This window comes from Pongo abelii, chromosome 20 (genome assembly GCF_028885655.2).
Source record: "Pongo abelii isolate AG06213 chromosome 20, NHGRI_mPonAbe1-v2.0_pri, whole genome shotgun sequence".
Taxonomy (NCBI): domain Eukaryota; kingdom Metazoa; phylum Chordata; class Mammalia; order Primates; family Hominidae; genus Pongo; species Pongo abelii.
The window spans coordinates 31,016,735-31,032,642 of record NC_072005.2 but is presented as its reverse complement, the minus strand read 5'-3'; positions in this window follow the sequence as shown (position 1 = coordinate 31,032,642).

Here is a 15,908-nt window from a genome sequence, read left to right as displayed (position 1 = left end):
ATAAAGAGGTTTCTGAGAATGCTTCTGCCTGGTTTATATGTGAAGATATTTCCTTTTCCACAATAGGCCTCAATGTGCTCCAAATGAACACTTGCAGATTCTACAAAAAGAGTGTTTCAAAACTGCTCTTTGAAAAGAAGTGTTCAACTCTGTGAGTTGGATTCATACTACACAAAGCAGTTTCACAGAACGCTTCTGTTTAGTTTTTATGGGAAGATATTCCCGTTTCCAACGAAGGCCTGAAAGGCTCCAAATATCCACTTGCAGATGCTGCAAAAAGACTCTTTCCAAACTGCTCCATGAAAAGGAAGGTTCAACTCTGTGAGGTGAAGGCACACATCATACAGAAGTTTCAAAGAATGCTTCTGTCTAGGTTTTATGTGAAGATATTTCCTTTTCCACCGTAGGCCTCAAAGCGCTCCAAATGAACACTTGCAGATTCTACAAAAAGAGTGTTTCAAAACTGCTCTTTCAAAAGAAGTGTTCAACTCTGTGAGTTGGATTCATACTACACAAAGCAGTTTCACAGAACGCTTCTGTTTAGTTTTTATGGGAAGATATTCCCGTTTCCAACGAAGGCCTGAAAGGGCTCCAAATATCCACTTGCAGATTCTGCAAAAAGAGAGTTTCAAAACTGCTCTATCAAAAGGAAGGCTTATCTCTCTGAGTTGAATGCACACATCATAAAGAGGTTTCTGAGAATGCTTCTGCCTGGTTGATATGTGAAGATATTTCAATTTCCACCATAGGCCTCAAATCGCTCCAAATGAACACTTGCAAATGCTACAAAAAGAGTGTTTCATAACTGCTCTAGCAAAGGAAAGGTTCAACTATGTGAGTTAAACACACACATCACAAAGCAGTTTGTGAGAATGCTTCTGTCCAGTTTTTATGGGAAGATATTCCCGTTTCTAACAAAGGACTGAAAGAGCTCGAAATATCCACTTGCAGATGCTGCAAAAAGACTCTTTCCAAACCGCTCCATGAAAAGGAAGGTTCAACTCTGTGAGTTGAATGCACACATCATAAAGAAGTTTCAAAGAATGCTTCTGTCTAGGTTTTATGTGAAGATATTTCCTTTTCCACCATAGGCCTCAAAGCGCTCCAAATGAACACTTGCAGATTCTACAATAAGAGTGTTTCAAAACTACTCTTTCAAAGGAAGTGTTCAACTCTGTGAGTTGGATTCATACTACACAAAGCAGTTTCACAGAACGCTTCTGTTTAGTTTTTATGGGAAGATATTCCCGTTTCCAACGAAGGCCTGAAAGGGCTCCAAATATCCACTTGCAGATGCTGCAATAACAGAGTTTCAAAACTGCTTTATCAAAAGGAAGGCTTCTGTCTCCGAGTTGAATGCACACATCATAAAGAGGTTTACGAGAATGATTCTGCCTGGTTTATAAGTGAAGATATTTCCTTTTCCACAATAGGCCTCAATGCGCTCCAAACGAACACTTGCAGATTCTACAAAAAGAGTGTTTCAAAACTGCTCTTTGAAAAGAAGTGTTCATCTCTGTGAGTTGGATTCATACTACACAAAGCAGTTTCACAGAACGCTTCTCTTTAGTTTTTATGGGAAGATATTCCCGTTTCCAACGAAGGCCTGAAAGGGCTCCAAATATCCACTTGCAGATGCTGCAAAAAGACTCTTTCCAAACTGCTCCATGAAAAGGAAGGTTCAAATCTGTGAGTTGAATGCACACATCATAAAGAGGTTTCAAAGAAAGCTTCTGTCTAGGTTTTATGTGAAGATATTTCCTTTTCCACAATAGGCCTCAATGTGCTCCAAATGAACACTTGCAGATTCTACAAAAAGAGTTTTTCAAAACTGCTCTTTGAAAAGAAGTGTTCAACTCTGTGAGTTGGATTCATACTACACAAAGCAGTTTCACAGAACGCTTCTGTTTACTTTTTATGGGAAGATATTCCCGTTTCCAACGAAGGCCTGAAAGGCTCCAAATATCCACTTGCAGATGCTGCAAAAAGACTCTTTCCAAACTGCTCCGTGAAAAGGAAGGTTCAACTCTGTGAGGTGAAGGCACACATCATAAAGAAGTTTCAAAGAATGCTTCTGTCTAGGTTTTATGTGAAGATATTTCCTTTTCCACCGTAGGCCTCAAAGCGCTCCAAATGAACACTTGCAGATTCTACAAAAAGAGTGTTTCAAAACTGCTCTTTCAAAAGAAGTGTTCAACTCTGTGAGTTGGATTCATACTACACAAAGCAGTTTCACAGAACGCTTCTGTTTAGTTTTTATGGGAAGATATTCCCGTTTCCAACGAAGGCCTGAAAGGGCTCCAAATATCCACTTGCAGATTCTGCAAAAAGAGAGTTTCAAAACTGCTCTATCAAAAGGAAGGCTTATCTCTCTGAGTTGAATGCACACATCATAAAGAGGTTTCTGAGAATGCTTCTGCCTGGTTGATATGTGAAGATATTTCAATTTCCACCATAGTCCTCAAATCGCTCCAAATGAACACTTGCAAATTCTACAAAAAGAGTGTTTCATAACTGCTCTAGCAAAGGAAAGGTTCAACTATGTGAGTTAAACACACACATCACAAAGCAGTTTGTGAGAATGCTTCTGTCCAGTTTTTATGGGAAGATATTCCCGTTTCTAACAAAGTACTGAAAGAGCTCGAAATATCCACTTGCAGATGCTGCAAAAAGACTCTTTCCAAACCGCTCCATGAAAAGGAAGGTTCAACTCTGTGAGTTGAATGCACACATCATAAAGAAGTTTCAAAGAATGCTTCTGTCTAGGTTTTATGTGAAGATATTTCCTTTTCCACAATATGCCTCAAAGCGCTCCAAATGAACACTTGCAGATTCTACAAAAAGAGTGTTTCAAAACTGCTCTTTCTAAAGAAGGGTTCAACTCTGTGAGTTGGATTCATACTACACAAAGCAGTTTCACAGAACGCTTCTGTTTAGTTTTTATGGGAAGATATTCCCGTTTCCAACGAAGGCCTGAAAGGGCTCCAAATATCCACTTGCAGATTCTGCAAAAACAGAGTTTCAAAACTGCTCTATCAAAAGGAAGGCTTATCTCTCTGAGTTGAATGCACACATCATAAAGAGGTTTCTGAGAATGCTTCTGCCTGGTTGATATGTGAAGATATTTCAATTTCCACCATAGGCCTCAAATCGCTCCAAATGAACACTTGCAAATTCTACAAAAAGAGTGTTTCATAACTGCTCTAGCAAAGGAAAGGTTCAACTATGTGAGTTAAACACACACATCACAAAGCAGTTTGTGAGAATGCTTCTGTCCAGTTTTTATGGGAAGATATTCCCGTTTCCAACGAAGGCCTGAAAGGGCTCCAAATATCCACTTACAGATGCTGCAATAACAGAGTTTCAAAACTGCTGTATCAAAAGGAAGGCTGCTCTCTCCGAGTTGAATGCACAGATCATAAAGAGGTTTACGAGAATGATTCTGCCTGGTTTATAAGTGAAGATATTTCCTTTTCCACAATAGGCCTCAATGCGCTCCAAACGAACACTTGCAGATTCTACTAAAAGAGTGTTTCAAAACTGCTCTTTCAAAAGAAGTGTTCATCTCTGTGAGTTGGATTCATACTACACAAAGCAGTTTCACAGAACGCTTCTCTTTAGTTTTTATGGGAAGATATTCCCGTTTCCAACGAAGGCCTGAAAGGGCTCCAAATATCCACTTGCAGATGCTGCAAAAAGACTCTTTCCAAACTGCTCCATGAAGAGGAAGGTTCAAATCTGTGAGTTGAATGCACACATCATAAAGAGGTTTCAAAGAATGCTTCTGTCTAGGTTTTATGTGAAGATATTTCCTTTTCCAAAATAGGCCTCAATGTGCTCCAAATGAACACTTGCAGATTCTACAAAAAGAGTTTTTCAAAACTGCTCTTTGAAAAGAAGTGTTCAACTCTGTGAGTTGGATTCATACTACACAAAGCAGTTTCACAGAACGCTTCTGTTTAGTTTTTATGGGAAGATATTCCCGTTTCCAACGAAGGCCTGAAAGGCTCCAAATATCCACTTGCAGATGCTGCAAAAACAGAGTTTCAAAACTGCTCTATCAAAATGAAGGCTTCTCTCTCCGAGTTGAATGCACACATCATAAAGAGGTTTCTGAGAATGCTTCTGCCTGGTTTATAAGTGAAGATATTTCCTTTTCCACAATAGGCCTCAATGTGCTCCAAATGAACACTTGCAGATTCTACAAAAAGAGTGTTTCAAAACTGCTCTTTCAAAAGAAGTGTTCAACTCTGTGAGTTGGATTCATACTACACAAAGCAGTTTCACAGAACGCTTCTGTTTAGTTTTTATGGGAAGATATTCCCGTTTCCAACGAAGGCCTGAAAGGCTCCAAATATCCACTTGCAGATGCTGCAAAAAGACTCTTTCCAAACTGCTCCGTGAAAAGGAAGGTTCAACTCTGTGAGGTGAAGGCACACATCATAAAGAAGTTTCAAAGAATGCTTCTGTCTAGGTTTTATGTGAAGATATTTCCTTTTCCACCGTAGGCCTCAAAGCGCTCCAAATGAACACTTGCAGATTCTACAAAAAGAGTGTTTCAAAACTGCTCTTTCTAAAGAAGTGTTCAACTCTGTGAGTTGGATTCATACTACACAAAGCAGTTTCACAGAACGCTTCTGTTTAGTTTTTATGGGAAGATATTCCCGTTTCCAACGAAGGCCTGAAAGGGCTCCAAATATCCACTTGCAGATTCTGCAAAAACAGAGTTTCAAAACTGCTCTATCAAAAGGAAGGCTTATCTCTCTGAGTTGAATGCACACATCATAAAGAGGTTTCTGAGAATGCTTCTGCCTGGTTGATATGTGAAGATATTTCAATTTCCACCATAGGCCTCAAATCGCTCCAAATGAACACTTGCAAATTCTACAAAAAGAGTGTTTCATAACTGCTCTAGCAAAGGAAAGGTTCAACTATGTGAGTTAAACACACACATCACAAAGGAGTTTGTGAGAATGCTTCTGTCCAGTTTTTATGGGAAGAAATTCCCGTTTCCAACGAAGGCCTGAAAGGGCTCCAAATATCCACTTGCAGATGCTGCAAAAAGACTCTTTCCAAACTGCTCCATGAAAAGGAAGGTTCAACTCTGTGAGTTGAATGCACACATCATAAAGAAGTTTCAAAGAATGCTTCTGTCTAGGTTTTATGTGAAGATATTTCCTTTTCCACCATAGACCTCAAAGCGCTCCAAATGAAAACTTGCAGATTCTACAAAAAGAGTGTTTCAAAACTGCTCTTTCAAAAGCAGTGTTCAAATCTGTGAGTTGGATTCATACTACACAAAGCAGTTTCACAGAACGCTTCTGTTTAGTTTTTAAGGGAAGATATTCCCGTTTCCAACGAAGGCCTGAAAGGGCTCCAAATATCCACTTGCAGATTCTGCAAAAACAGAGTTTCAAAACTGCTCTATCAAAAGGAAGGCTTCTCTCTCCGAGTTGAATGCACACATCATAAAGAGGTTTCTGAGAATGCTTCTGCCTGGTTTATAAGTGAAGATATTTCCTTTTCCACAATAGGCCTCAATGTGCTCCAAATGAACACTTGCAGATTCTACAAAAAGAGTGTTTCAAAACTGCTCTTTCAAAAGAAGTGTTCAACTCTGTGAGTTGGATTCATGCTACACAAAGCAGTTTCCCAGAACGCTTCTGTTTAGTTTTTATGGGAGGATATTCCCGTTTCCAACGGAGGCCTGAAAGGGCTCCAAATACCCACTTGCAGATGCTGCAAAAAGACTCTTTCCAAACTGCTCCATGAAAAGGAAGGTTCAACTCTGTGAGTTGAAGGCACACATCATAAAGAAGTTTCAAAGAATGCTTCTGTCTAGGTTTTATGTGAAGATATTTCCTTTTCCACCATAGGCCTCAAAGTGCTCCAAATGAACACTTGCAGATTCTACAAAAAGAGTGTTTCAAAACTGCTCTTTCTAAAGAAGTGTTCAACTCTGTGAGTTGGATTCATACTACACAAAGCAGTTTCACAGAACGCTTCTGTTTAGTTTTTATGGGAAGATATTCCCGTTTCCAACGAAGGCCTGAAAGGGATCCAAATATCCACTTGCAGATTCTGCAAAAAGAGAGTTTCAAAACTGCTCTACCAAAAGGAAGGCTTATCTCTCTGAGTTGAATGCACACATCATAAAGAGGTTTCTGAGAATGCTTCTGCCTGGTTGATATGTGAAGATATTTCAATTTCCAACATAGGCCTCAAATCGCTCCAAATGAACAGTTGCAAATTCTACAAAAAGAGTGTTTCATAACTGCTCTAGCAAAGGAAAGGTTCAACTATGTGAGTTAAACACACACATCACAAAGCAGTTTGTGAGAATGCTTCTGTCCAGTTTTTATGGGAAGATATTCCCGTTTCTATCAAAGGCCTGAAAGAGCTCCAAATATCCACTTGCAGATGCTGCAAAAAGACTCTTTCCAAACCGCTCCATGAAAAGGAAGGTTCAACTCTGTGAGTTGAATGCACACATCATAAAGAAGTTTCAAAGAATGCTTCTGTCTAGGTTTTATGTGAAGATATTTCCTTTTCCACTGTAGGCCTCAAAGCGCTCCAAATGAACACTTGCAGATTCTACAAAAAGAGTGTTTCAAAACTGCTCTTTCAAAAGAAGTGTTCAACTCTGTGAGTTGGATTCATACTACACAAAGCAGTTTCACAGAACGCTTCTGTTTAGTTTTTATGGGAAGATATTCCCGTTTCCAACGAAGGCCTGAAAGGGCTCCAAATATCCACTTGCAGATGCTGCAATAACAGAGTTTCAAAACTGCTCTATCAAAAGGAAGGCTTCTCTCTCCGAGTTGAATGCACACATCATAAAGAGGTTTACGAGAATGATTCTGCCTGGTTTATAAGTGAAGATATTTAATTTTCCACAATAGGCCTCAATGCGCTCCAAACGAACACTTGCAGATTCTACAAAAAGAGTGTTTCAAAACTGCTCTTTCAAAAGAAGTGTTCAACTCTGTGAGTTGGATTCATACTACACAAAGCAGTTTCACAGAACGCTTCTGTTGAGTTTTTATGGGAAGATATTCCCGTTTCCAACGAAGGCCTGAAAGGCTCCAAATATCCACTTGCAGATGCTGCAAAAAGACACTTTCCAAACTGCTCCATGAAAAGGAAGGTTCAACTCTGTGATTTGAATGCACACATCATAAAGAAGTTTCAAAGAATGCCTCTGTCTAGGTTTTATGTGAAGATATTTCCTTTTCCACCATAGGCCTCAAAGTGCTCCAAATGAACACTTGCACATTCTACAAAAAGAGTGTTTCAAAACTGCTCTTTCAAAAGAAGTGTTCCACTCTGTGAGTTGGATTCATACTACACAAAGCAGTTTCACAGAACGCTTCTGTTTAGTTTTTATGGGAAGATATTCCCGTTTCCAAAGAAGGCCTGAAAGGGCTCCAAATATCCACTTGCAGATGCTGCAAAAACAGAGTTTCTAAACTGCTCTATCAAAAGGAAGGCTTATCTCTCTGAGTTGAATGCACACGTCATAAAGAGGTTTCTGAGAATGCTTCTGCCTGGTTGATATGTGAAGATATTTCAATTTCCACCATAGGCCTCAAATCGCTCCAAATGAACACTTGCAAATTCTACAAAAAGAGTGTTTCATAACTGCTCTAGCAAAGGAAAGGTTCAACTATGTGAGTTAAACACACACATCACAAAGCAGTTTGTGAGAATGCTTCTGTCCAGTTTTTATGGGAAGATATTCCCGTTTCTAACAAAGGCCTGAAAGAGCTCCAAATATCCACTTGCAGATGCTGCAAAAAGACTCTTTCCAAACCGCTCCATGAAAAGGAAGGTTCAACTCTGTGAGTTGAATGCACACATCATAAAGAAGTTTCAAAGAATGCTTCTGTCTAGGTTTTATGTGAAGATATTTCCTTTTCCACCATAGGCCTCAAAGCGCTCCAAATGAACACTTGCAGATTCTACAAAAAGAGTGTTTCAAAACTACTCTTTCAAAAGAAGTGTTCAACTCTGTGAGTTGGATTCATACTACACAAAGCAGTTTCACAGAACACTTCTGTTTAGTTTTTATGGGAAGATATTCCCGTTTCCAACGAAGGCCTGAAAGGGCTCCAAATATCCACTTGCAGATGCTGCAATAACAGAGTTTCAAAACTGCTCTATCAAAAGGAAGGCTTCTCTCTCCGAGTTGAATGCACACATCATAAAGAGGTTTAGGAGAATGATTCTGCCTGGTTTATAAGTGAAAATATTTCCTTTTCCACCATAGGCCTCAATGCGCTCCAAACGAACACTTGCAGATTCTACAAAAAGAGTGTTTCAAAACTGCTCTTTCAAAAGAAGTGTTCAACTCTGTGAGTTGGATTCATACTACACAAAGCAGTTTCACAGAACGCTTCTGTTTAGTTTTATGGGAAGATATTCCCGTTTCCAACGAAGGCCTGAAAGGGCTCCAAATATCCACTTGCAGATGCTGCAAAAAGACTCTTTCCAAACTGCTCCATGAAAAGGAAGGATCAACTCTGTGAGTTGAATGCACACATCATAAAGAAGTTTCAAAGAATGCTTCTGTCTTGGTTTTATGTGAAGATATTTCCTTTTCCACCATAGGCCTCAAAGTGCTCCAAATGAACACATGCAGATTCTACAAAAAGAGTGTTTCAAAACTGCTCTTTCAAAAGAAGTGTTCAACTCTGTGAGATGGATTCACACTACACAAAGCAGTTTCACAGAACGCTTCTGTTTAGTTTTTATGGGAAGATAACCCCGTTTCCAACGAAGGCCTGAAAGGGCTCCAAATATCCACTTGCAGATGCTGCAAAAACAGAGTTTCAAAACTGCTCTATCAAAAGGAAGGCTTCTCTCTCCGAGTTGAATGCACACATCATAAAGAGGTTTCTGAGAATGCTTCTGCCTGGTTTATAAGTGAAGATATATCCTTTTCCACAATAGGCCTCAATGTGCTCCAAATGAACACTTGCAGATTCTACAAAAAGAGTGTTTCAAAACTGCTCTTTCAAAAGAAGTGTTCATCTCTGTGAGTTGGATTCATACTACACAAAGCAGTTTCACAGAACGCTTCTGTTGAGTTTTTATGGGAAGATATTCCCGTTTCCAACGAAGGCCTGAAAGGCTCCAAATATCCACTTGCAGATGCTGCAAAAAGACTCTTTCCAAACTGCTCCATGAAAAGGAAGGTTCAACTCTGTGAGGTGAAGGCACACATCGTAAAGAAGTTTCAAAGAATGCTTCTGTCTAGGTTTTATGTGAAGATATTTCCTTTTCCACCGTAGGCCTCAAAGCGCTCCAAATGAACACTTGCAGATTCTACAAAAAGAGTGTTTCAAAACTGCTCTTTCTAAAGAAGTGTTCAACTCTGTGAGTTGGATTCATACTACACAAAGCAGTTTCACAGAACGCTTCTGTTTAGTTTTTATGGGAAGATATTCCCGTTTCCAACGAAGGCCTGAAAGGGCTCCAAATATCCACTTGCAGATTCTGCAAAAACAGAGTTTCAAAACTGCTCTATCAAAAGGAAGGCTTATCTCTCTGAGTTGAATGCACACATCATAAAGAAGTTTCAAAGAATGCTTCTGTCTAGGTTTTATGTGAAGATATTTCCTTTTCCACCATAGGCCTCAAAGTGCTCCAAATGAACACTTGCAGATTCTACAAAAAGAGTGTTTCAAAACTGCTCTTTCAAAAGAAGTGTTCAACTCTGTGAGTTGGATTCATACTACACAAAGCAGTTTCACAGAACGCTTCTGTTTAGTTTTTATGGGAAGATATTCCCGTTTCCAACGAAGGCCTGAAAGGGCTCCAAATATCCACTTGCAGATGCTGCAAAAAGACTCTTTCCAAACTGCTCCATGAAAAGGAAGGTTCAACTGTGTGAGCTGAAGGCACACATCATAAAGAAGTTTCAAAGAATGCTTCTGTCTAGGTTTTATGTGAAGATATTTCCTTTTCCACCATAGGCCTCAAAGTGCTCCAAATGAACACTTGCAGATTATACAAAAAGAGTGTTTCAAAACTCCTCTTTCAAAAGAAGTGTTCAACTCTGTGAGTTGGATTCATACTACACAAAGCAGTTTCACAGAACTCTTCTGTTTAGTTTTTATGGGAAGATATTCCCGTTTCCAACGAAGGCCTGAAAGGGCTCCAAATATCCACTTGCAGATGCTGCAAAAAGACTCTTTCCAAACTGTTCCATGAAAAGGAAGGTTCAACTCTGTGAGTTGAATGCACACATCATAAAGAAGTTTCAAAGAATGCTTCTGTCTAGGTTTTATGTGAAGATATTTCCTTTTCCACCATAGGCCTCAAAGTGCTCCAAATGAACACTTGCAGATTCTACAAAAAGAGTGTTTCAAAACTGCTCTTTCAAAAGAAGTGTTCAACTCTGTGAGTTGGATTCATACTACACAAAGCAGTTTCACAGAACGCTTCTGTTTAGTTTTTATGGGAAGAAATTCCCGTTTCCAACGAAGGCCTGTAAGGGCTCCAAATATCCACTTGCAGATGCTGCAAAAAGACTCTTTCCAAACTGCTCCATGAAAAGGAAGGTTCAACTCTGTGAGTTGAATGCACACATCATAAAGAAGTTTCAAAGAATGCTTCTGTCTAGGTTTTATGTGAAGATATTTCCTTTTCCACCATAGGCCTCAAAGTGCTCCAAATGAACACTTGCAGATTCTACAAAAAGAGTGTTTCAAAACTGCTCTTTCAAAAGAAGTGTTCAACTCTGTGAGTTGGATTCATACTACACAAAGCAGTTTCACAGAACGCTTCTGTTTAGTTTTTATGGGAAGATATTCCCGTTTCCAACGAAGGCCTGAAAGGGCTCCAAATATCCACTTGCAGATGCTGCAAAAACAGAGTTTCAAAACTGCTCAATCAAAAGGAAGGCTTCTCTCTCCGAGTTGAATGCACACATCATAAAGAGGTTTCTGAGAATGCTTCTGACTGGTTTATAAGTGAAGATATTTCCTTTTCCACGATAGGCCTCAAAGTGCTCCAAATGAACACCTGCAGATTCTACAAAAAGAGTGTTTCAAAACTGCTCTTTGAAAAGAAGTGTTCAACTCTGTGAGTTGGAATTCATACTACACAAAGCAGTTTCACAGAACGCTTCTGTTTAGTTTTTATGGGAAGATATTCCCGTTTCCAACGAAGGCCTGAAAGGCTCCAAATATCCACTTGCAGATGCTGCAAAAAGACTCTTTCCAAACTGCTCCGTGAAAAGGAAGGTTCAACTCTGTGAGGTGAAGGCACACATCATAAAGAAGTTTCAAAGAATGCTTCTGTCTAGGTTTTATGTGAAGATATTTCCTTTTCCACCGTAGGCCTCAAAGCGCTCCAAATGAACACTTGCAGATTCTACAAAAAGAGTGTTTCAAAACTGCTCTTTCTAAAGAAGTGTTCAACTCTGTGAGTTGGATTCATACTACACAAAGCAGTTTCACAGAACGCTTCTGTTTAGTTTTTATGGGAAGATATTCCCGTTTCCAACGAAGGACTGAAAGGGCTCCAAATATCCACTTGCAGATGCTGCAAAAACAGAGTTTCAAAACTGCTCTATCAAAAGGAAGGCTTCTCTCTCCGAGTTGAATGCACACATCATAAAGAGGTTTCTGAGAATGCTTCTGCCTGGTTTATAAGTGAAGATATTTCCTTTTCCACAATAGGCCTCAATGTGCTCCAAATGAACACTTGCAGATTCTACAAAAAGAGTGTTTCAAAACTGCTCTTTGAAAAGAACTGTTCAACTCTGTGAGTTGGATTCATACTACACAAAGCAGTTTCACAGAACGCTTCTGTTTAGTTTTTATGGGAAGATATTCCCGTTTCCAACGAAGGCCTGAAAGGCTCCAAATATCCACTTGCAGATGCTGCAAAAAGACTCTTTCCAAACTGCTCCGTGAAAAGGAAGGTTCAACTCTGTGAGGTGAAGGCACACATCATAAAGAAGTTTCAAAGAATGCTTCTGTCTAGGTTTTATGTGAAGATATTTCCTTTTCCACCGTAGGCCTCAAAGCGCTCCAAATGAACACTTGCAGATTCTACAAAAAGAGTGTTTCAAAACTGCTCTTTCTAAAGAAGTGTTCAACTCTGTGAGTTGGATTCATACTACACAAAACAGTTTCACAGAACGCTTCTGTTTAGTTTTTATGGGAAGAAATTCCCGTTTCCAACGAAGGCCTGAAAGGGCTCCAAATATCCACTTGCAGATGCTGCAAAAAGACTCTTTCCAAACTGCTCCATGAAAAGGAAGGTTCAACTCTGTGAGTTGAATGCACACATCATAAAGAAGTTTCAAAGAATGCTTCTGTCTAGGTTTTATGTGAAGATATTTCCTTTTCCACCATAGACCTCAAAGCGCTCCAAATGAAAACTTGCAGATTCTACAAAAAGAGTGTTTCAAAACTGCTCTTTCAAAAGCAGTGTTCAAATCTGTGAGTTGGATTCATACTACACAAAGCAGTTTCACAGAACGCTTCTGTTTAGTTTTTAAGGGAAGATATTCCCGTTTCCAACGAAGGCCTGAAAGGGCTCCAAATATCCACTTGCAGATTCTGCAAAAACAGAGTTTCAAAACTGCTCTATCAAAAGGAAGGCTTCTCTCTCCGAGTTGAATGCACACATCATAAAGAGGTTTCTGAGAATGCTTCTGACTGGTTTATAAGTGAAGATATTTCCTTTTCCACAATAGGCCTCAATGTGCTCCAAATGAACACTTGCAGATTCTACAAAAAGAGTGTTTCAAAACTGCTCTTTGAAAAGAAGTGTTCAACTCTGTGAGTTGGATTCATGCTACACAAAGCAGTTTCACAGAACGCTTCTGTTGAGTTTTTATGGGAAGATATTCCCGTTTCCAACGAAGGCCTGAAAGGCTCCAAATATCCACTTGCAGTTGCTGCAAAAAGACTCTTTCCAAACTGCTCCATGAAAAGGAAGGTTCAACTCTGTGAGTTGAATGCACACATCATAAAGAAGTTTCAAAGAATGCTTCTGTCTAGGTTTTATGTGAAGATATTTCCTTTTCCACCGTAGGCCTCAAAGTGCTCCAAATGAACACTTGCAGATTCTACAAAAAGAGTGTTTCAAAACTGCTCTTTCAAAAGAAGTGTTCAACTCTGTGAGTTGGATTCATACTACACAAAGCAGTTTCACAGAACGCTTCTGTTTAGTTTTTATGGGAAGATATTCCCGTTTCCAACGAAGGCCTGAAAGGGCTCCAAATATCCACTTGCAGATTCTGCAAAAACAGAGTTTCTAAACTGCTCTATCAAAAGGAAGGCTTATCTCTCTGAGTTGAATGCACACATCATAAAGAGGTTTCTGAGAATGCTTCTGCCTTGTTGATATGTGAAGATATTTCAATTTCCACCATAGGCCCCAAATCGCTCCAAATGAACACTTGCAAATTCTACAAAAAGAGTGTTTCATAACTGCTCTAGCAAAGGAAAGGTTCAACTATGTGAGTTAAACACACACATCACAAAGCAGTTTGTGAGAATGCTTCTGTCCAGTTTTTATGGGAAGATATTCCCGTTTCTAACAAAGGCCTGAAAGAGCTCCAAATATCCACTTGCAGATGCTGCAAAAAGACTCTTTCCTAAACCGCTCCATGAAAAGGAATGTTCAACTCTGTGAGTTGAATGCACACATCATAAAGAAGTTTCAAAGAATGCTTCTGTCTAGGTTTTATGTGAAGATATTTCCTTTTCCACCATAGGCCTCAAAGCGCTCCAAATGAACACTTGCAGATTCTACAAAAAGAGTGTTTCAAAACTACTCTTTCAAAAGAAGTGTTCAACTCTGTGAGTTGGATTCATACTACACAAAGCAGTTTCACATAACGCTTCTGTTTAGTTTTTATGGGAAGATATTCCCGTTTCCAACGAAGGCCTGAAAGGGCTCCAAATATCCACTTGCAGATGCTGCAATAACAGAGTTTCAAAACTGCTCTATCAAAAGGAAGGCTTCTCTCTCCGAGTTGAATGCACACATCATAAAGAGGTTTAGGAGAATGATTCTGCCTGGTTTATAAGTGAAGATATTTCCTTTTCCACCATAGGCCTCAATGCGCTCCAAACGAACACTTGCAGATTCTACAAAAAGAGTGTTTCAAAACTGCTCTTTCAAAAGAAGTGTTCAACTCTGTGAGTTGTATTCATACTACACAAAGCAGTTTCTCAGAACGCTTCTGTTTAGTTTTTATGGGAAGATATTCCCGTTTCCAACGAAGGCCTGAAAGGGCTCCAAATATCCACTTGCAGATGCTGCAAAAAGACTCTTTCCAAACTGCTCCTTGAAAAGGAAGGTTCAACTCTGTGAGTTGAATGCACACATCATAAAGAAGTTTCAAAGAATGCTTCTGTCTAGGTTTTATGTGAAGATATTTCCTTTTCCACCATAGGCCTCAAAGTGCTCCAAATGAACACATGCAGATTCTACAAAAAGAGTGTTTCAAAACTGCTCTTTCAAAAGAAGTGTTCAACTCTGTGAGTTGGATTCATACTACACAAAGCAGTTTCACAGAACGCTTCTGTTTAGTTTTTATGGGAAGATATCCCCGTTTCCAACGAAGGCTTGAAAGGGCTCCAAATATCCACTTGCAGATGCTGCAAAAACAGAGTTTCAAAACTGCTTTATCAAAAGGAAGGCTTCTCTCTCCGAGTTGAATGCACACATCATAAAGAGGTTTCTGAGAATGCTTCTGCCTGGTTTATAAGTGAAGATATTTCCTTTTCCACAATAGGCCTCAATGTGCTCCAAATGAACACTTGCAGATTCTACAAAAAGAGTGTTTCAAAACTGCTCTTTCAAAAGAAGTGTTCATCTCTGTGAGTTGGATTCATACTACACAAAGCAGTTTCACAGAACGCTTCTGTTGAGTTTTTATGGGAAGATATTCCCGTTTCCAACGAAGGCCTGAAAGGCTCCAAATATCCACTTGCAGATACTGCAAAAAGACTCTTTCCAAACTGCTCCGTGAAAAGGAAGGTTCAACTCTGTGAGGTGAAGGCACACATCATAAAGAAGTTTCAAAGAATGCTTCTGTCTAGGTTTTATGTGAAGATATTTCCTTTTCCACCGTAGGCCTCAAAGCGCTCCAAATGAACACTTGCAGATTCTACAAAAAGAGTGTTTCAAAACTGCTCTTTCTAAAGAAGTGTTCAACTCTGTGAGTTGGATTCATACTACACAAAGCAGTTTCACAGAACGCTTCTGTTTAGTTTTTATGGGAAGATATTCCCGTTTCCAAAGAAGGCCTGAAAGGGCTCCAAATATTCACTTGCAGATGCTGCAAAAAGACTCTTTCCAAACTGTTCCATGAAAAGGAATGTTCAACTCTGTGAGTTGAATGCACACATCATAAAGAAGTTTCAAAGAATGCTTCTGTCTAGGTTTTATGGGAAGGTATTTCCTTTTCCACCATAGGACTCAAAGTGCTCCAAATGAACACTTGCAGATTCTACAAAAAGAGTGTTTCAAAACTGCTCTTTCAAAAGAAGTGTTCAACTCTGTGAGTTGGATTCATACTACACAAAGCAGTTTCACAGAACGCTTCTGTTTAGTTTTTATGGGACGATATCCCCGTTTCCAACGAAAGCCTGAAAGGGCTCCAAATATCCACTTGCAGATGCTGCAAAAACAGAGTTTCAAAACTGCTCTATCAAAAGGAAGGCTTCTCTCTCCGAGTTGAATGCACACATCATAAAGAGGTTTCTGAGAATGCTTCTGCCTGGTTTATAAGTGAAGATATTTCCTTTTCCACAATAGGCCTCAATGTGCTCCAAATGAACACTTGCAGATTCTACAAAAAGAGTGTTTCAAAACTGCTCTTTCAAAAGAAGTGTTCAACTCTGTGAGTTGGATTCATACTACACAAAGCAGTTTCA